The sequence below is a fragment of the Gopherus flavomarginatus genome, chromosome 1, assembly GCF_025201925.1.
Source record: "Gopherus flavomarginatus isolate rGopFla2 chromosome 1, rGopFla2.mat.asm, whole genome shotgun sequence".
Classification (NCBI taxonomy): domain Eukaryota; kingdom Metazoa; phylum Chordata; order Testudines; family Testudinidae; genus Gopherus; species Gopherus flavomarginatus.
In genome coordinates, this window is record NC_066617.1 from 332,602,229 (window position 1) to 332,624,777 (window position 22,549).

Consider the following 22,549-nt stretch of genomic DNA (forward strand, 5'->3'; position numbering starts at 1 on the left):
AAATAATAAAACTGTCATACAACTTTATACAATTCTTCGTCTGTCAGAGAGTTTTTAGTGTTTGCCAGACACCTGGCAATGCTTCAGTTCTGTCAGTCTGTTGATGTTTGGCCTCAGTAACTGAGCAGTTGAAACCTTCAGGATGGTAGCAAGGTGTGCATCAGATAGTTGTGTTCGGTATTTTGACTTGTTTATATTCATTGTGGAAAAAAGCGATGCTGCCTCCATGGCTGACTCTGCCCAGCAACTAATGATGCTGTATCTCTGTCCCTCTCCCCCAGCCAATGGGAGCTGTGGGCAGGGGGGCAGGGGTGGTGCCTGCAGACAACATTGCCAGCAGCCTTTCTGCATGTGTCTCTCCTCCGCGGGCCGCAGTGGGGAGGTTCTTGGGCCGCAGGTGGTCCATGGGCTGGGACTTTGAGACCCCTGATTTAGCTAATCCCCAAGCACCAAAACCCCTTTCAAAGCATTAAATAAAACTTGTGGCATTAGCATGTTTTTAGACCTTAACACTAGTTATGTGCTATACTTTCTCCCTCCGCCCAATGTCTGTTTGGTCTAGAGTGTAAAATCTTCCAGGTATGGACTGTGTACTCCTCAGCATTTGTACAGTACTAGTATGCAGTGGCAGAGCCGTTGCAAGGAATTTTTGCACCTGAGGCAAGGGCCAGCTCCAGGCTGTTTGGTGGCAATTCGGCGGTGGGTCCCTGACTCCCTCTCGGAGAGAAGGACCCGCCACCGAATTGCCACTGAATAATGAATGAATTGAGGGGGGAAATTTGGCGGCAGGTCCTTCCCTCCGAGAGGGACTCAGGGACCCACTGCTGAATTGCCACCGAAGAAGCAGCAGTGGTAGAGCTGCCGCCGAAGTGCCACCGATCATGGTAGAGCTGCACCCCTCCACTTTGCGCGCCCGAGACAAGTGCCTCATTTGCCTTGCCCTTGTTACGGCACTGTGCAGTGGAGGAGGCGAGGGAGAGGGATAGGCAATCTTAGCTAAGCATTACCATGATAAACAGTGAGAAATAATAAATCATCTGCTACGGGACTAAACTACTGCCCCTGATTGCCTAAAACATTTTTCTGGATTAGTTTCCTGTTTCTAAATTATGCTGTCACCTGAGTTACTCCCTGGCAGAAAAGACCGGGTGTGGTGGCTACTTTCTGTCACTCTACTTCTGAGAGGAATCAGGTGCGTTTCACCAAGTAATCCTGTGTCAAGTCTCTTTATTGCCCTCTGCTGTAACCGTGGGTCTCTGCAAGTCATGTTATTGTTCTAATGGCATCATCTGATTTCATATATCTGACAACAGAGTCCCATTATTTGGCATCTATGGGTTATAACTGCTCTTCCCCTTAAATGCCAGCAGTTGGACCAAGTTAGCTGATTCGTGGCAAAAGTAAGAACTGATGACCCAAATCGATAATGGTTACCTTGCCTCTCATCTTTGTCATCTGATGCCTGCTGGACTTTCCTTACTGGCTGTGGAATCCATGGAACTCTCCTCCCACTCGTGGTTTGTTGTCACTGGTGAGTTATCATGTTATAGCTTGAGTGTTCCAGCAACTTGGCACCCTCCACACACAGCAACTCAACTCCTGTCTCTCAGCTGGTGATAGCATGAGTTGGGCAGCTGCTAACACCACTTCTCTGTAGCATGCGTACAGGCTAGTGCGGCAAGAGAACAATCAAGGACTGCTAGTCTGTCAAAGCCTTCCTGCAGTTCTGCCAGGGCCCTCTCACCCAATGATGTTTTCTTGCCACCTACCTATTCCCTGCTTCTGAACCAGAACTCCCCTATCACTGCATATAGGCCTATTCAGCAGTCATTCCCCATGTTTGCCTGCAGCTTTCAGTACTAGCAACTGCAATTGCACTCATCCAGCTTTTTACAGAACTCCATAGTTGTGTATGGTCAGGGTTGAGTCAATGGAACACAAGCTACGGCATGTGGTAACTCACAAGGAAAGACAGGCCCACAGATATCCTGAGAATGAGAGCCTGTGGCTACAGACTAGCCCATGTTTGACTTAGCTTCTGCCTCCAAGCATTTCTCTGATGACATGATGACAATAGAAAACTTCTCCAAGGCACAGCGCTGGTGTTTTTGCCCTGAAAATCCCCTTTTTGGTGAAAATATAAGCTGATATAAATAGATCACTCAGGTTGAAATGACAGTAATAAGCAGTTGTATTCTCCTGCTGCTATCTGTCGAAGCATCTTGGGCAGCTGACATCTAGTGTAGGGCCAATGGTGTAGCAGCCTCTCACCTGTTCGAGGCAATGCTGATCAAGTTTCCACAGGCAGCCCTACATTTTACTCCACATATCAGGAAGTCACCAGACAAACCCTGAAAAGTCGCTAGATGTAGCTGTTTAAGCACTCAGAAAGAGTAAAAAATGTCCCCGAACAAAATTTCCAGAGAATTAAACAGAATTATATATATATATATATATATATATATATATATATATACACACACACACAGAAGGCTTGTCTACTCTGCGACGTTGTTGACAAAACTTCTGTTTTTCATGGGTACTCAAAAAATCCCCCATGAAAGACAAAAGTTTTGTGCTGCTTAGTGTAGACAAGGTCACACACACACACACACACACACGCACACACACACACACACAGAGGCTAGTATAGTCACAAAATCATTCAAAAGCAGCTCAACAGTCTTAATAAAATCCATTTCATGTTCTTATTCTGTTGCACACCAGAAGCAACTACAACAGTACACTGTCATCATCAGGAGGGCGCCCTCTGATCATTGGGAAGGAAACTGCAGCCCTCTGCTCATTGGGAAGGGCGCTCTGTACACTGCAGCCCAGGTTGGCTGGGGTTGGTTAATTTCAGCTGAGCCTCCCTTTCTTGCCAATCTGGATTTGAGCTGAGAGGTTAGTGAAAGGGAGAGCCCAGAACCAGGGGGACAGAGCAAGTGCCACTCAGACTGGGTTTCTTCAGATATAAAAACCTAACTCCTTGGCTAGCATGAGCACTGTAGACAGGCGTGGAAAGGGAGAGAGATCTGCAGAGGGTGGACTCAGGGCACCAGTCAGCCTTCTGCTCTCTATGTGCCAAGTTAGGTGCATTGACAGCACTGCCACTCCCTTAGTCTTGCCACCCTAGGCAGATGCACAGCCCGGCTGTAGTGCAGAGCTGGATCTGCCTGTTAAATGCTCAGAATTTCCACTTCTATCTCCCACAACAACTGAGGACCTGATCCAAAGCCCATTGAAATCACTTGGAAGACTTTAATTGAGTTTGACTTCAGTGGGTTTGGACCTTCAGGCCCTTAAGAAGGTGTGTCACCCCTTCCTGATGCCATATTACATACCGTGTAGTGCTTTGCATCATCAAAGCCTTTTATGCACAACTATCTAGTTCTAGTGACACTTCACAACACCCTTGTGAGCTAAGAAATGATTATTGCCTTTAAACAGGCATCCACCCTGTCAGAAATTAATGCTGTCCAGGCGTAGTTCTAAGTGACACACCTACCTGGACTCTATTCACACTTTCAAACTCATCCTAGTCATTTCCAGCCATAGAGCAACTGAACAAAATAGCCACTGACTGCTATAGAAAGCTCTCCAGGATTACTGCTTGATGGATCAAAGTGAAAGGAGGAGGATAAGATGCTTTGGATGTGAGCCTTTTAAAACAAATTTTCTAATGCCTTGCACATTGTTTAGTCATCGATGCTTATGCTAAGTAAGTGCAAAGTGGATATAAAATATTTTCAGATCAGACTAGTAGTATTTTACACTCACTTTGCAAAAGGTTAAGCGCATACACAAGGTGCAAAGCATTGGAGAATCAGGTTCATGTACTTTGTTCAAACCTGGAGAAGCAGGACTGATATAGAAATGCAGGGCTGGAAGACACCTTGGTAGGTCATCTAGTCCAATCCCCTGCACTGAAGCAGGATTAAGTATTATCTAGTTTTATCAGTTAATGTTCATTTTAACATGTTACAGCATTACTTCACTATTATGAAATATACAGAGGGCCTAGCTAATCTAATCTCTGTTCTACCCCTTTTCTCAGTCCTCCCCTCTATGTTGCCTTTTTAAATTGTCAACACATCACGGCAGCGGGCCTGTTTTAAGGCAAGTCTACACTACAAAATTAAGTCGACCTAAGTTACGTTGATATACAGCCATGGTACATTGTTTTTGCATGTCGACACTACAATCCTAGTGTCAGCAGCAAGGGTCCTCATCAGGAGTGCTTGCATCAATTTAACTGATAGTGTTTGGCATTGTGGGATGGTTTCTGAAAGACAGCAACAGTTGATGTAAATAACACAAGTGTCTAAACTGATGCTGCATAAACCTAACTAGATAGACGTATGCCTCTTGTAGAGGTGGCATTAAGTCAATGTAGTGGGCAAGTTACATTGGTGTGAGCTACATTTTGGTGTAGACACTTAGAGATTTAGATCAACCTAAGCTGCCATACCTCAACCTTACTCTGAAGTGTAGACCAGGCCTTATTCTGTGTCTGGCCAGCAGCTAATGAACTGTTGGGGAATTGCTAAATAAAAGGAATATAAGAACAGACATACAGAGTCAGACCTATGGGCCACGTAGCCCAGTATACTGTCTTCCAACAGTGGCCAGTGCCAGGTGCTTCAGAGGGAATTAACAGAACAGGGAATCATCAAGTGATCCATCCTGTCGTCCACTCCCAGCTTCTGTCAATCAGAGGCTAGGGACACACAGAGCTTGGGGTTGCATCCCTGACCCTCCTGGTTAGTAGCCATGAACTTATCTAGCTTTTTTTTTTTTTGAACCCCATTATAGTTTTGGCCATCGCAACATCCCTTAGCAACAAGGTCCACAGGTTGACTGTGAGTTGTGTGAAGAAGTACTTCCTTCTGTTTGTTTTAAACCTTCTCCCTATTAATTTCATTGGGTGACCCCTGGTTCCTGTGTTACGTGGAGGGGTAAATAACACTTCCTTATTCATTTTCTCCACACCATTCATAATTTTACAGACTTTTATCATATCCCTCTTAGTCATCTTTTTTCCAAGCTGAAAAGCCCCAATCTTTTTAAATCTCTGCTCCTTTTAAATTGCTCTCTGTTCCATACCCAGAATCATTTTTGTTCCCCTTCTCTGTACCTTTTCCAATTCTACTATATCTTTTTGAGATGTGGCAACCAGAACTGCAAACAGTATTCAAGGTGTGGGCGTACAATGGCATTATATAGTGGCATTATGATATTTTCTGTCTTATTAGCTATCCCTTTCCTAATGGTTCCTAACATTCTGCTAGCTTTTCCACTGCCACTGCACATGGACCAGATGTTTTCAGTGAACTATTCACAATGACTCCAAGATCTCTCTCTTGTGTGGTAAAAGCTAATTTAGACTCCATCATTTTGTATTTATAATTGGGATTATATTTTCCAATGTGCATTACTTTGTATTTACCAACACCGAATTTCATCTGCCATTTTGTTGCCCAGTCACGTGGTTTTGTGGGATCCCTTTGTAACTCTTTGCAGTCCACTTTAGATTTGAATAATTTTGTATTGTCTGCAAATGTACTGTTTACCCCTTTTTACAGATCGTTGACGAGTATGTTGAACAGCTCTGGTCCAGTACAGACCCTTGGGGGGGCACCACCATTTACCTCTCTCCATTCTGAAAACTGACTATTTATTCCTACCTTTTGTTTTTTATCTTTTAACCAGTACTGATCCATGAGAGGACCTTCCCACTTATACCATTATTGCTTACCTTGCTTAAGAGTCTTTGGTGAGAGACCTTGTCAAAGGCTTGCTGAAAGTCCAAATACACTATATCCACCGGATCACCTTGATCCACATGTTTGTTGACCTTCTCAAAAAATTATAATAAATTGTCAAGGCATGATTTCCCTTTACAAAAGCCGTGTTCACTTTTCCCCGTGTTCACTCTATTTGTCTGATAAGTCTGTTCTTTTCTACAGTTTCAACCAATTTTCCTGGTACTGAAGTTAGGCTTACTGACCTATAACTGTCAGGATTGCTTTTAGAGCCTTTTTAAAAAATTGTTGTCACATTAGCTATCCTCCAGTAATTTGATACAGACAAGGCTGGCTTTAGGCTGATTCCCTTGACTCCCTCAAATCGGGCCCCACACCTAAGAGGGCCCCGCACCCTAAAGAAGGGTGCCTAACTTAGGCGCCTTTTTAATTTTTGTACTCACCTGGCGGTGGTCTGGGTCTTCAGCGGCACGTCAGTGGCAAGTCTTTTACTCTCTCCAGGTCTTCGGTGCCATTTTGGCAGCGGGTCCTTCAGTGCCGCAAAAGACACGGAGCGACTGAAGGACCCGCTGCCGAAGTGCCGCCGAAGACGCGGACCGGCGCTGGGTATTCAAATCGGGCCCCACGCTTCCTAAAGCAGGCCCTGGATATAGAAGCTGTTTTAAATGATAGATTACATATCACAGTTAGTAGTTCTGCAATTTCATATTTGAGTCCCTTCAGAACTCTTGGGTGAATGCCAGCTGGTCCTGGTGACTTATTATTGTTTAATTTATCAATTTGTTCCAAAATCTCCTTTATTGACACCTGAATCTAGGACAGTTCCTGAGATCTGTCACCTAAAAAGAATGGCTCAGGTGTGGGATTCTTCCTCACAGCCTCTGCTGTAAAGAGTGATGTAAAGAATTAATTTAGCTTCTCCACAATGGCCTTATATCTTCCTTGAGTGCTCCTTTAGCACCAGTTGCCTGACTGATGTACTTAAACTTTTTTTTTGCTGTTTGTGTTTGAGTCTTTGGCTAGTTGTGCTTCAAATTTTTTGACCTGCCTAATTACACTTTTACACCTGACTTGCCAGAGTTTATGATCATTTCTATTTTCCTCAATAGGATTTTACTTCCAATTTTTAAATTTTTAAATAACTACTACTGTTACTTATACAATCAAAGATGACCAATAAAAGAAAAATACTGTGCTCGTGCCCTTTTATGCTTCTTTATGAGGTATAAAAAAGTCCTGAAAGAATAGCACCAGGACAGCTTCTCTGTCTAGGTTAAGTTCCCATTGTGCCACTGGAATTCATAGATAAAAAAAACAGAAGGGATTATTAAATCTTCTAGTTTGCCCTCCTGTATATCACAAGCCAAAGAATTTCACTCAGTTACTTCTGTAATGAGTCCAGTAACTTGTGTCTGGGTATATCTACAATGGATGTGTTCCCACATCCTGGTTTGCTTGTTAGCCACACTCATCTCTGAAAGTCCATACGGCAGAGCCATATGCTCACTATATGCTGTATATCTCATGCTTAGGGCTCTACCGAATTCACAGCCATGAAAAACTCATCACAGACTGTGAAATCTGGTCTCTCCCGTGAAATCTGGTCTTTTGTGTGCTTTTACCCTATACTATACAGATTTCACGGGAGAGACCAGCGTTTCTCAAACTGGGGGTCCTGACCCAAAAAGGGGTTGGAGGAGAGGGGTGTCGCAAGGTTATTGTGGGGGGGGTCATAGTACTGCCACCCTATCTTCTGTGCTGCTTCAGCACTGGGTGGCCAGAGAGCAGTGGCTGCTGGCTGGGCACCCAGCTCTTGAAGGCAGTACCTGGCCAGCAGCACCACAGATTTAAGGGTGGCAATACCATACTAGCCCACCCTTACTTCTGCACTGCTGTCTCCAGAGGTGGATGGCTGGAAAGCGGCAGTTACTGGCCGATGGTCCAGCTCTGAGGGCAGCAGCACAGACGTAAGGGTGGCAATACCATACCATGCCATCCTTACTTCTGCGCTGCTGCTAATGGAGGCTCTGCCTTCAGAGCTGGGCTTCTGGCCAGCAACCACTGCTCTCTGGCCACCCAGCTCTGAATGTTGTGCTGCCACCAGCAGCAGAACAGAAGAGTGGTCATACCGCAACCCCCGCTACAATAACTTTGCAACCTCCCCCCTCTGCCCTGCTTACATTCCCCTTTTGGGTCGGGACCCCTACAGTTACAACACAGTGAAATTTCAGATTTAAATATCTGAAATCATGAAATTTGCCATTTTAAAAATCCTATGACCATGAAATTGACCAAAATGGACTGTGAATTTGGTAGCGCCCTACTCATGCTGCAGTGACTCGTTTCCGGCTAGGATTTCTAGGGATATTCCAGGAACCCTAGTGCTGTACCACCTGGAGCTGCTCTAGGAATTGGTTGGTGGTATGTTGTGGGAGACCTTGTCTGTCCTCCACAGTCCCCTGTGGAGAAGTGATTGCCAGGCAGGTCTTACTGTGACTTACCAAGGGGTGGTTGCCATTAGAAATATTCCTGAAATACTAGCAGGCTTTCAGAGAATGGGGTTCCCCAGCTGGCTGCAACCACTGTAGCCTATAAATCAGGGGTGGGCAAACTATGGCCTGTGGGCTGCATCCAGCCCGCCAGCCATTTTAATCTGGCCCTTGAGCTCCTGCTGGGGAGCAGGGTGGGGGCTTGCCCCGCTCTGGTGCTGCAGCTTGGGAGCAAGGTCAGGGACTGCTCTGCATGGCTCCCAGAAGCAGCAGAATGTGCCCTCTCCAGCTCCTATGCATAGGGGCAGCCAGGGGGCTCCGCTCCACACGCTGTCCCTGCTCCAAGCGCTTTCCCCACAGCTCCCATTGGCCGGGAACTGTGGCCAATGGGAGCTGTGGGGATGGTGCCTGCAGACAGAACAGCATGTGGAGCGGAGCCCCCTGGCTGACCCTATGTATAGGAGCCGTAGGGGGGACATGCCGCTGCTTCTGGGAGCTGCCTGAGGTAAGCGCTGCCCAGAGCCTGCACCCCCTTCCACTCCCCAACCCTTTGCCCAGCCCTGATCCCACTCCCACCCTCCAAACCCCTAGGTCCCAGCCCAGAGCCCCCTCCTGCATCTTAAACCTCTCATCCCTAGACACACCCCAGAGCCTGCACCCCCCAGCCGGAGCCCTCACCCGCCCCCACACCCCATCTCCCCAGCCAGAGCCTTCACCCCCTCCCTCACCCCAACCCCAATTTGGTGAGCATTCATGGCATGCCATACAATTTCTATATCCAGATGTGGCCCTCAGGCCAAAAAGTTTGACTATCCCTGCTATAAGTATACATATTTGCTAGGTAAGGCAAAGGTAAGCCAGAAGTTAAGGCAGAAATGCAATGAACTTACAAGCCTCAAGGCCTGTAAGACAATAGCTTGGCTAAACAAGGCATACGGCCCCAAAAGCCTAATCATAAGCTACTAACCAATAGTAACCCTAGATCATAAGCTACCACAAGACTGAATGCTGTAATACACAAGTTTGACTAAACCGCTGACAGGTAACAACAAGATGCTAGTTTATACCAGCTTGAGACTTTTTAAAGTTAGGAACATCAGCAGATGTCTGACCACAAGAATGCCATGGTAACTAATGAACATATAGGCTAAGGAACTTGAAGTAAAAGGCCTAGTAACCTATGGGAGAAAGGCACCCCAGCATTAGTAGGGTGAGGAAATACAAATAAGGAAAAGGGAATGAATCCGCTATTGAATATGCATTAGGCACAGTGGCCTCAGTATAACACATTAGAAAAGCTTTATCCCAGCCTGCAAGCCTTGGGAGGGGCCAGGATGACAATCACTGGTCCTGGTGACAAGGAAGATGATGATGATGAGGAAAATAATGACTAACACTTCAAGTTGTTCTGCAAGGGATGGTGTGAGTTAGTATATGGGAGCTCAGATGCTTATTTTGTGTTATCTCTATCTACCTTGCTGGGTGGAGTGTTTGTGATTTTGCTAACTGTGTTAACAAAACTATTGCAAAGTTGAAATCTTTTCCTTAGTGTAACTTTAGTGCCCTCGTGGCCAAGATGGAATCTGCTCTGAAGAAAGCTTTGGCAGATGGAGGATCCGTGGCTTCCGCGTGGCTTCGAGGCCCAATCCCCCAGCCAGATTCATGTCGAGGTAAGAGCTGCGTGAGCAGCTATGGGGAGCCGCAGACCCTCCTGCCCTGGGGGATGACCGCGGTGTGGAGACATGGACCGGGGACTGCTCCTGGCCCCTCCCCCCTGGGCAGATGGCGGGTCTGCAGCTTCTGGCTAACTCTAACTTCTGGCTTTGCCAGGGGTGGGGCCTCAGGGGGAGACAGGGCCTCTGTCCCCCACCCCACTTTTGCAAAGGCTCCGCTGCCCTGAGTAGACACTGAGCTATGTGTCTGCACTCAGACTTCAGGAGTCCTGGGCAAAGTTTCAGTCCAGTGGTGAGTCATGGGTACTCCTGGTCATCTGCAACACCAATAATCTTACCCCAACAAACACCTCTGGTGTCCTCTTCTGACACTTTCTGCAAACCCATTCTCTAAAGTTAGCTTCATCTTAATGGCAAAGCATCATGGGAGTCTTGCTCCCAGGGAAACCTTAAAATCTTTCTTGCCCTATCTTCAGTGTAAACACAGTGGTAGATGAACTTCACTCTGGCAAAAGCAAATAATATACAGTGGAATGAATATTTAAGAAATAATTTGAACTACTACTCGGCATTACTGGCTTCTATTTTAAATGTAACTGTTCAGGAGTTGGACCTGGGCGTCACTGTTGACAATTCAATATGTGCAGCAGCAACCAAAAAAGCAAACAAAATCTTAAAATGGATACGGAAGGAAAATAATAATGAAAAATTGATCATACCATTATGGAAGTCAATGGAACATGCACCCTATCCTAGAATAGAGGATGCAGTTTGGGATACCCTATCTCAAAAATAAAAAGACAAAGCAGAAATAGAAGGGGTTCACATATAGCTGATAAGATAGCTGATGATGATAGGTCCATCAATGGCTATTAGCCAGGATGGGCAGGAATGGTGTCCCTAGCCTCTGTTTGCCAGAAGCTGGGAATGAGGGACGGGGATGGATCACTTGATCATTATCTGCTCTGTTCATTCCTTCTGGGGCAACTGGCACTGGCCACTGTCGGAAGACAGGATACTGGGCTAGATGGACCTTTGGTCTGACCCGGTAAGGCCACTCTTATGAGAATGATTAGAGGTATGGAGAGACTATGAGGAGAAATGGAAAAGGGTGGACTGTTTCATTTAGGACAGAGACAAATAATAGGGGACATGATAGCCATATACAAAATAAAGAATGGACTAGAAAAGGTAAGTCAGGCACTTCTGCCCCTTTCTCAGTCATAAAAAAAGGAATTCAATGAAAATGAAAGGCAGCAAATTTCAAACCATAACTTTTTACACAACACACAGTCTATGAAACTCTGCCACATGATATCACTAAGTTCAAGAGTTTAGCAGGATTCAGAAAAAGACTGGACTTTAATATAGTTGATGGGAACACACATTTAAATTGGGATTCTTTTAAAAGAAAAATATTCTCAATGTTTGGAAGAGATATAAGCTCCCCTACTTAAGAGGAGAAGATAACCTCTTTCTTGGTGAACAGATGAAAAAGAAATTTCTCTTGTAGACAAATTACAATTGCCCACCTGTAGTAGGGCACCTGCCCCATTCCTGGAGAACAGGGGTTAAAACAGCCAAGCTAGACTGATTGGAGTAGCAGCCACAGCTGTGGCCAGCTCAGTTAGGGCCCAGCTGGCCCTGATAAGAAGGCTGCAGGCCTTGCTAAGGGCCAAAACAGGTACTGGGGTTGCAGAGACAGCAGCCCAGAGATAGGCAGAGGCAGCTGGTCCAACTTCCTTGCCAATGATGAGTGGCCATGACAGACTACAGTCTGCCTCAGTGAGTGTGGGCTAGATGATGACTGACAGTAGACACTGAGGCAAGGTGGGTTTAGAGGGTTGGGGGTTCCCCTGGGAGGGAAGACCCAGAGCATGGGACCCAGAGCGTGGGGGTACTGCTGGGGCAGAACTCTGAAGTAAAGGGCACTGGGGTCTGGGAAGGACACGGGGCCTGAGGCAGGCGAGAGGTCAGCCAGCAGAGGGTGCTCTGGAGCTGGCAAAGAGCTAATTCCCAGGATGACCAGCAGGAGGTGCTGCACTGGTGAGACTCACTTTGCTACACCACCTCAGGGTTCTCTCACCCTCCTCTGAAATATGGTACTGATTGCTGTCAGAGAGAGAATACAGACCCAGGTGACTCATAGGGCTGGCAGTGTAAAGCTCCCTGGGAAGCTTAAACTCACACTTTTCTTACACTGTTTTCAAATCTGTGCATGTATGTGTTCAGATTATGGGTCCCAGTGTGCTCTTCTCCAGCCATTACTCTTATAAACAGGTAGAATGTGATTATATAACCAGGTTGTTGTACAATTTTCCTTTTGAATTCTCCACATAGTTGTTTTTCAGAACCTAAGCTTCCACTTAAAAAATACTGAGTTTCTTCTCCTTGTTATTACCAAGAAAACTTTCAAAATGTGAGTCCAATGAATCAATCCAATACAGTGATGTCTGCCTGAGTCTGCAGACAGGCTGGGGCAATAACACTGAAAGGTGTGACCTTCCTGTCCCCCAAAATGTAAAATTACTGCTACCTTTTTTCACCATTCTCTCTCCAGTATCCACACCTCCAACTGTCTCCTGGTTGCCATCATTGGTGGTGGATGAACACCCCCTTCAGGGAGACTAGTCCTCTGGCCCCATCCCTTCTGCCTGAGGTCCCATCCCCTACTCACCAGAGCCCTGAGGCCCCCTCCCAGCCACCACCCGTGGCTGTTAGAGTCTCGGGCTGGCCCCAGCTATGGAATGAGAAAAGCGCTGGGCAGTGCTTCCCCTCCCAAGACCCCAAGCTGCCTGGTGAAAAAGCAAAAGCTCTTCCCTAAGAACTCAAGCTTTTTATATGAGCCATGCAGGTTCCAGGGTGGCTGAGGAGGTGGTATTTGCTACTCAGTTTCCCAGGTTCATCAGTAATCTCCCTGTGAAGATGGGTGAAGCCCATCCCATGTAAACCACCAAAACCCTGCCTCCCCGGCCTATTGTACCCTATAGCTGCCAGAAAACAAAATCATTTCCGAGGCCTCCCTGGGTGCCAACCCAGCTGCTAAGACCTTCAGCTTCTCCCTTTCCCTCAACACCAATTACAATATAATTACACAGTACATACCAACACCAGCAATTTATTGAAAATGTAGAGCAGTATAAAATAAATTGAATATCAGAAATAATAAACAACAAGGGTGCGTGTACTGATTCTATTATACCATGTAGGAGATGAGGGACCGAAAACTGAAGAGGATTTGAGGTGGAATGCCACATAATGTAGGGGTCCCTACCTCATAATCTAGGTCTGCCAGACAGGAAACTTAGTCTTGCTTGTATGTATGACCATGACTGTTCATACTGGCAATGCAGACATAAGCAGAGTCTGAATGAGCTCTCCCCTGACATCTAGTGGTGAGCTGTGGAAAAGGTCTTCAGGAGCTGATCTTATTTGCATGGGCATGCCCACTCTGTTGAGGTGCTCAGCATGACGGGATTGCTTGCCCAAATGGTCACTTTTGCCTGGAGTGGGATCCCTAGTCTCCTTGTTATTGGTGTAGGGGTAATAAAGGATTGTTATTCTTGCTATGTGAATCAAGGGTAGCAGACTTGTACTTGGCATTTCCCGATTGAGGGACTCACCCTCAACTAAATAGTACTCACTAGGCAGGGGACATGGGTTCCAAAGCTCTGGTGAGTGAAGGGGGGGGGGCGGTTGTAGGTATTTGTACCTGAGGGTGTGGGCTGTTCTGAAGGACCCTAGACATCATTTGATTCTACTGTGTAATAGAGCTAATTTAGACTTGATTGAGGGTCTTGTTAAATGCTGCAAAGCTGAAATCACTGATGTGTAGATCTAAGTATTAGACCTACTTTGATATAGTGTCTTTGATGCAAGAGATTACTGCTGGTGCACAGTAGTCAAAGCTAAGAGTTATGTTAAGTGGGGGTTCCTGGAAACATCTTGGTGTGGCTAGCAGGGCAGCTGGCAGAGAGGCATGGTGAGCGGACAGCAGGAGGTTGCCCAAGAGTGCTGGAGTAAAGCCCCACAGAGAGTGGTGGTGAATGAGTACTCGAGCAGCAGAGTGAGTAAGGTGCCTCCTTACCCCCCCCACCCGTTCCCCCCCCAGGGTGGGAGGTGAACTCTGAAGATGTACCTCCGAACTCTGGGTCTGCACTGTCCAAAGACAGCAACTGTGAGTAGAGTGCAGAGAGAGATGGGCGTGTTTAGTCCGCTAACCCAAAAGTCCCTTTAAGAACCTGAGGGGAAAAGGACACTGCGCAATTTACTTGGTGTGGGTCTTTTGCTCATGGTTTATGTGTATATACCCTGTTTGCGATGTTTCCCCAAATTAATGCTGTGTTATTTCCCTCCTTTTATTAGAAGGTTTTTTTGTTACACTCAGACTCTGTGCTTGCAAGAGGGGAAATATTGCCTTTTAGAGGCACTCAGAGGGTGGTGTGTAATTGTCCCAGGTCACTGGGTAGGGGCTCGAGCGGGCTTGTGTTGTATTGTTGAAAAAGAACCCCTAGACACTTGAACCCGGCCCTTGTTGCTGCAAACTCTAACTGGCAGAAGGGTTACACGTATGTTGTGCATGTAACAGAGGCAACATAACCAACCAGACTCCTCTCGTGATGTCACACCATTTTCCTGTGCACACTGAACCTATTTGGCCCCTTGATCACTGTACACCATATGGGCCTTAGCACCCAAAGAAATAAGCCTCAAGTCAGCTATTCACAGAACTGGGGGGGAAAATGTTCTATATTTTCAGATATCTTTTAAGGATTGAATTCTGCCCTTGGATGCTACATCAAGAGCAGAATTTGACCCAAAGATGAGACATTTTCAGGCTCTTGATCTCAGTGTCCCTGGACATGACCAATCTTGCAACACCACCCAGTTCACATATGATTCACCATCATTAAATTCACTTGTCAGCAATGTGACTCTTTCTGAGATTTTTTTTTTAATATATAACTTTCATTTGTATAGTGTCCTTCACTAAAGAGCTGCAGGGCACTACCCAGTTAAAGGCTGTAAAATAATCAGGAATTAAGTACTATTACAAGCAGCAGCAAATGCATCTTTTAATCCTGTTTTTAAATGTTAATGAGGAATGCTGCCTTTTTTTCTTCAAACACAAAACCCAAGTAAAACATTACATACTTTAAGCATATAGGGCCAGACTGTGTCTTTGCTAGGCTTTGCCTATACTAGAAAAGCAGCACTTGCTTGATTAACTTAAGTTTGAATTAATTTTGTTAAATTAATCTAGGTGAAAGTTCTTAGTGTAGATGCACTTAAATTAGTTTAAATGTTACATTACGTTAGATTAATTCGGTAAGGACTGATCTACACTACACAGTTGGGTCTACATCAGGGCTTGGCAACCTTCAGCACACGGCCCATCAGTGTAATCTGGTGGCCGGCCATGAGACATTTTGTTTATGTTGACCGTCCTCTGGCACGGCCTCCCCCCAGCTTCCAGTGGCTGTGGTTTGCTGTTCCCTGACAATGGAGCTGCGGGAAGCAGGGCAGCTCCGGGACATATTGGCCGCCACTTCCCGCAGCTCCTATTGGCCAGGAACAGCAAACCGCAGCCCCTGGGAGTTGCGGGGGGGCCATGCCAGTGGATGGTTAATGTAAACAAAATGTCTCGCGGCCTGCCAGCAGATTACCCTGATGGGCCGCACGCCGAAGGTTGCCGACCCCTGGTCTACACACTACCCTGTGTGATATAATTAAGCCAACCTTAGCCCCAGTCTAGACACTACAACATCAAGGGAAGAATTCTGTTAATCCAGCTACTGCCTCTCAGAGAGGTGGATATACTCCATCAATTGACAAACTCCTGCCATTGCTGTAGTGTCTACAAAAACTACAGTTGCACTCCTATAGCGTATCTAGTGCAAACATATTCTAATTTATCGATCTAAACTAAACCAATTTAACCAAGGGTTAAACTGACAAGACTAGTTAGGCCTAGGACACTTGGATCAAAGCCTGAAAATGTGTTATCTTGGGGGCTTGATGCAGCATCCAAGGGCAAAATTAAACTCTTGAAAGAGATCTGTGAATATGAAATATTTCTTCCCTGGTTTATGTGTGTCTGTATTAGAGAACTGCACTGACTTAACTAGACTGATTTAATATGGGCTCAGGTAAAGCAGTACAATATTTCTAGTATAGACAAGGCCTTACACGTGTACCCTATACATGCACCTAGCCTCAGAATTTTGACCTGAGACTGACTGCCTTTTGGGTGATGTCTCAGGTCTGCCTCCAGAACCTCAGAGGCCAATTTCATTGTTGCTCTAAGACCCCTTTCCCTTGGCTCATCCATTAGGCATCCTGAGGGAAAACCCCTGTGCAAGAGGCCTTTCTAGCAGGCATAGAACCAACAAAGCCAGATCTGTGAGGCCTTCCCCATGTGGGGTTGCATTGGGGGGCAGATCCAAAGTAGGAAGGTGCAAGCCAAGGAGGGTTGAGGTACGGCCAGGTCATTCCCATGCCCCAACTATTGCACAGTGCTGCAGTGTTCATTAGGATCCTGACAGTCATGGTACAATGTAGGGTAATTTAGGGCTGCCCTTAACCAGGGGCCAAACTGGACTCAGGAGAAGGGAGGCACAAACCACCTCCTCATAGTCCCCTCACCAGGTGCTGAACCAACGTGGGGATGAATCAAAGCCCAGTGTTTGTGTTGCTGCCACAGGTGTGAGATTAGCAGGTGTTGCAACTGGGTAAGTAACATTAAATAGAATGAACAAGAGGGAAAAGATGCCAAACAGAAGCCAGTCCTTGAGTCTCACCACTGTCAGACTCACTTAAAATAGGAGCCATGGCCCAGATTTACAAGGATATTTAGGCACCTAAAGATGCAGATAGGCACCTGGTGGGATCTACAAAAACACCTAAGCAGGTTAGGACCCTAACTCCTTCTGAAATCAATGGGGCTAATGGTGCCTAACTCACCCAGGCACTTCTGTAAGTCCAAGTTTCCTCTGGGAAGAAAAATTCAGGAATTTCATATTTGCATATAGTGGCTGGGGCCAGAGGTGTGCACGATGCTTTACAAACAAAACATGTTACAATGTGCAAGGCAATTGAGCACATGCACAACTAACTATAAGTATCTGAGCAGGCCTAGTGATAGGATTGCTCATGCCCTTGAGGACACACTCATGCTTGAGCTCTTTGCTGAGTTGCAGCCATTATCCCTGCCCCATTGGATTTTACAATAATTCTAGAATTCATCATGTCTTGACAGAAGGAGAAATGATCTCGGGTAAGGAGGACAGCTGCCATTTGGAAATAAAAACAAAGTATTTCATCAGCAGTGGTAATCCCTAGTGGGAACTGAAACCTTTAAGAGACAACTCTGCCCTTAACTTTTCTGCAGCTTCATGCAAATTATTGCTAGAAGTTATCCCTTTGAAATATTTGGTATAATTCAAAATACACACTTACTTCTCTGAACAATAAATCTAGAACAAAGGTGGGCAAACTATGGCCCGGGGGCCGCATCCGGTTCTCTAGATATTTTAATCTGGTGCTCGAGCTCCCGCCAGGGAGTGGGGTCCAGGCTTGCCCCACTACGGCGCTCCAGCCAGGGACCGGGGTCCAGGGCTTCCCCCACTCTGCATGGCATGTCTCCTCCTAAGCATAGGGGCAGCCAGGGGGCTCCGCACACTGCTCCTGCCCCAAGTTCTGCCCCTGCAGCTCAGGAACCATGGCCAATGGGAGCTGCGGGGTGACACCTGCGGACAGGGCAGTGCACAGAGGAGCCTGGCCATGCCTCCATGTAGGAGTGGAATGGGAGATATGCTGCTGCTTCTGGCAGCTGCTTGAGGTAAGTGCCACCCAGAGCCTGCACCCTGACCCCCTCCCATGCCCCAATCCTCTGCCCCAGCCCTGATCCCCCTCTCACCTTCTGAAGTCCTCAGTCCCAGCCTGGAGCACCCTCCTGCACCCCCCAACCCCTCATCCCCAGCCCCACCCCAGAGCCCACACACCCAGCTGGAGCCTTCACCCCCCCTGCACCCCAACCCCCTACCCCAGTCCGGAGTCCTCTCCTGCACCCTGAACTCCTCATTTCTGGCTCCACCCCAGAGCCTGCACCCCCAGCCGGAGCCCTCAGCCCCTCCTGCACCCCCACCCCCCAATTTTGTGAGCATTCATGGCCCACCATACAATTTCCATACCCAGATGTGGCCTTTGGGTCAAAAAGTTTGCCCACCCCTAAGCTAGAACAATAAAGCATGCTGAGGAAAGTGCCTCCCACACTATTTGACTAGGAAGTCTTTTTTTTAAATAGACAGCCCTCTTGTTTTAACAGCTAATGACATATTAGTCACGTTTGTTTTGCAAGATCTTCTTTGCAATTCCTTCAGTTCTATGTGACTTTTCCCTAGAACAGGTTTCCACGAACCCAGTTCAATTTCCTTGTCTCTGAATAGTTTGGCAAGCGGAAAATGCACTCATCATGTGTGCATGCATGAAAGTATCGGAAAAGTATGATACATAGACAGGTGGAACCATTTAATTGTCAAATCACACTATTCCTGTTTTTTCTGATTCAGAGTTCATGAACTTGGAGGGTCAGGTATCATCCCTTGGCATATCCTGTTGAATTACTTTCCCCGCAAACTGAGCCAGCTGCTGACATCAGCAATAAAATAATGATTTTAAATATTAAATGATGATTAAACATATATAAATGTCATATCTCAGTTTCCATGGAGGAATCCTTCTACCAAAATCCCACACACTGCATCTAGCTAGTGTGTCAGTCTGGCTTCCCCCCACTCCCCCATGCCAATGAAACCACCATCATCAAGGGTTTCAATGACCACTTCCTGACCAAATCATGGGGCTTCTACTCCATCTTTATCCTCCTGATCTCATTGTTGGCTATGATTGAATTGATCACATCCTTACTCATGACATCCTGTCTGCTTTTGTCGCACTGCCCACTCTTGCTACTTCTTCTGACTCTATAACTGCTCCTTCAGTGTGGCCAATAGCAGTTTCTCCTTCTCATTGTTGTGGCTTCCTAGAGGGTTCTGTCTTTGCTTCCCTCCTCTACACCTTAGGTCTGAACAAGTAAACTCACGTGGCTTCAGTTATCATCTGTACACCCTTTATACCTCAGAGATAAGGAGTGGGAGAGGGGGCAGGCAGAGATGGACAATGAAAATCATTAGATACATGTGGAGACTTCCAGAGGAGGAGAGGCTGAAAAGATTAGGACTGCCTAGTTTAGCGAAGAGACAAATAAGAGGGAACATGACAGCAGTATGTAAAATAATGAATGGTATAGACTGAGGAGGTAAGTTGGGCACTCCTATTTACTTTTTTGCATACTACAAGAAAAGTGGGTCTGTCAATGAGGTTGAAAGGCCACACATTTACAAATGCTAGAAGGAAATACATTATGTGCACTATAATTCCTATGGACCTCATTTCTGCAAGATATATGGCTCAGTTTACTAGAGTTCAGAAAAGGATTAGGCATTTTAGTAACATAATCCAATTACATTAGATAAATTTGATAAAATAGAAATAAAACCTCATGCTTCAGGGCATAAGCAACCCTCAGTTGCCTGGAGTTAAGTGAAAGTTTCCTCTCTGGGCTTGTTACTTCATAATTGTCTGTCAGAGGGTTTCTTATACCTTCCTCTGGATCTAGTCACTGACAAAGAGGACACCAGATTAGATGGACTGCTGGGCTGATCCAGTATGGTAATTGCTTTGTGCCTATATTATGTTCCTAAATCTATGCCTGTCAGGGATAATCTAGGTCCTACTCCTGCATGGGGGATAGACTAGACAACTTCTCAAGTCCCTTCCAGCCCTACTTTTCTATGATTCTCCACACCTGATCTGTCCCTCTCTGTCCAGTGCCACATGTCGGTTGTCATACCAACATTTCTTCCTGAATGTCTCTCAGACACAAGTTGAACACTGTTACAAAAGAGCTCCATATTTTCCATTGCAAAATCTCTGTTATCTCCCCCAATCTCTGTAATTATCGGTGAGAATACTACCATCCTCCCCATTGCCCAAGCTCAGAATATGGAAGTGACAGTCAACTTCTCCCTCTTCTTCACTCCACACATTCAGATTGTCCAGATTTTGCCATTTCTTCCTCTGCAAAGTAGTGAAATCCAATCTCTCCCTTCTGCCTGGCCACTAAAACACTTGTCCTTGCTCTGATCATCTCTTGTCTTGATTACTGCAACCTCCTCTTCTCTGGAATTCTCAATGCTTTCATCACCCCCTCTGGTCCATCAAGAGCATGGCCACTAATATTATCTTCTTGGCCTGTTGATCAGATTTCAGTTCCTCTCTGGATCCCTTTCCTGACTTCCCCATATCTACTACATCAAGTTTTAAGTTTCCTGTATTCACCGTTAGCCTCTGACATAATCCATCCTAAAACTATATCTCAGAACGTATGTCTTATTGTGTTGCCATATCCTTCTGCTCCACCAAAGATGCCAGCCTAATCATCTTCCCCTACTCCTTCCTCTGTGTGTGTTCCCATGCTGCCCCATTTGCTTGGCAGGCCTGCCCCATCCTTACTTCCCAGCCCACCAACCTCTCCTTTAAATTCCTCCAAAAGACTCTTATTCTTGGGCTATGTCTTCATTGCAGAGTTAACTTGATTTATCTACACTCCAGTTATTCCTATCTCAGTTAGCCTAGCTGAACTGAAAGCAGCCACACTGAGGACTAACAGTCGAATTGTTGTGTATGCCTGGGCACTGCATTCACTTGTGTGGGGTGCTAACACTTCTGAGGGAACATTCCATAGTTCTTGACAATACAGTAAGCTAAGCATAGTCACTCTGAATTCTTTCCCAGTAAATTGTGGAAGAATTTATCTGTCTTTTCTCATCACATGGGATGGAATGGGATGGAGGATGCGGGTGGGGATTTTGGGAAGCCATTGGAAGACTATACAGTGTGGTTGTGTTCACAGCTGACAAATTGTACTTACTTGAGATTTAGGGTTGGTCTACGCTGGGAATTTATATTGGCATAGCTACCTCTCTGAGTGGTGTGAAAAATCCACTCCCCTGAGAGACATAGGTCTACCGACATAATCCCCAGTGTAGACAGCTCTAGGTCGAAAGAAGAAGTCTTCCATAAAGCTAGCTACAGCCTCTCAGTGAGGTGGATTACCTACACCAACAGGAGAAGTAGTAATAACAACCCACATGCATGGTTTCTGCCTTCAGCAACCCCACAATAAAAATTGTTCCAGCACCACTGCTAGGTAGCGTCTACACTGAAGTGCTATAGCTGCAGTGCTCTTGCTGTAGCAGTTTAAGCATAGACATACTCGTAGCCTTTATCCCCTCCAGTTAAAAGTACCACTGCACTTAAATTAAGGGTTTGTGTGTGTGAACTGCAGTTAAATTAGGAACAACACAAGTTAATTGGAGTTAACTGTGCAGTGAAGAAATACCCTCTGCTGCCTCAGCATAATCAACATGCAAAACCTCCAAGTGATTTCTATTAGACCTGGTCTAAACTAGGAAATTAGGTCAATACAAGGGTGCTGGAGCCTTCCCAAAATTGGGGGGGGTCTTGGGCCCCCCTCCCTGAGGTCTCTTGTCCATGTCCGTGCCCTCTGGACCCTCCACCCAGTGCAGGTGGAGGAATCTAGGCTCCCCACAGCTGCCCACATTTCTCTCCCTGACCCTGCTCCAGCCAGGGATGGATGGAGCCTCAGAGCCACAGCCCAGCCATGATAAGAGCCATGCAGGCAGCCATGGGGAGCCACAGCAGACCCTCCACCTGCTGAGAGCAGCCCCTGGCCCATGTCCCCACCCAGGGTAGGTGGAGGGTCCGCTGGGGCTCCGCACAGTTGCTTAGGGTGTGAAAAATCCACATCCCTGAGTGACAGTGTTATACCAACCTAACCCCTCTGTGTAGACAGCGCTATGTCAGCAGGAGAGCCAGGAAAGGCTCTAGACATTTTGCCGCTCCAAGCACTGCGTCATGCCGCCGGTCCCACGGCTCCGGTGGACCTCCCGCAGGAGTGAGGACCAGCGGACCCCCCACAAGCATGCCGCTGACGGCACCCTGCCTGCCGCCCTCCCAGCGACCCGCAGAGCTACCCCCGCAGCTTGCTGCTCCAAGCATGCGCTTGGCATGCTGGGGCCTGGAGCCGTCCCTGGGGAGAGCTTCTCCTGCTCACATAGCTACTGCCTCTGGAGGGGGTGGATTAACTACGTGGATGGGAGAGCTCTCTCCTGTCAGTTTAGTGCGTCTTCATTCAATCACTACAGGGGTGCTGACCCAGCTGCGCGGATGCAGCGCTTTAAGTGTAGACATGTCCTTGGGTTTCCCAGTGCATAGCCTGGTGTGTCTCTTGGACTGTAAACTCTTTGGGGCAGGGCCTCTCTCCTTTCCTGGGCTCTGCAGCTCCAGGCAGGCTTTTGGCAGCTAGCAAATACTAAAGAGCCCTACAATAATAATATTGTGGCACTAAGGTAGCCTGCAGGGGCTGCAAGCCTGTTTTTACACAGGAAGAGGTGAAGGCATTTTGGACTAAATCCATTGCTTTAGGGTGCTGAAAGGAGCGCGGGGGAGGCTGTGAAGTGCACTGGGCTCTGTGTTA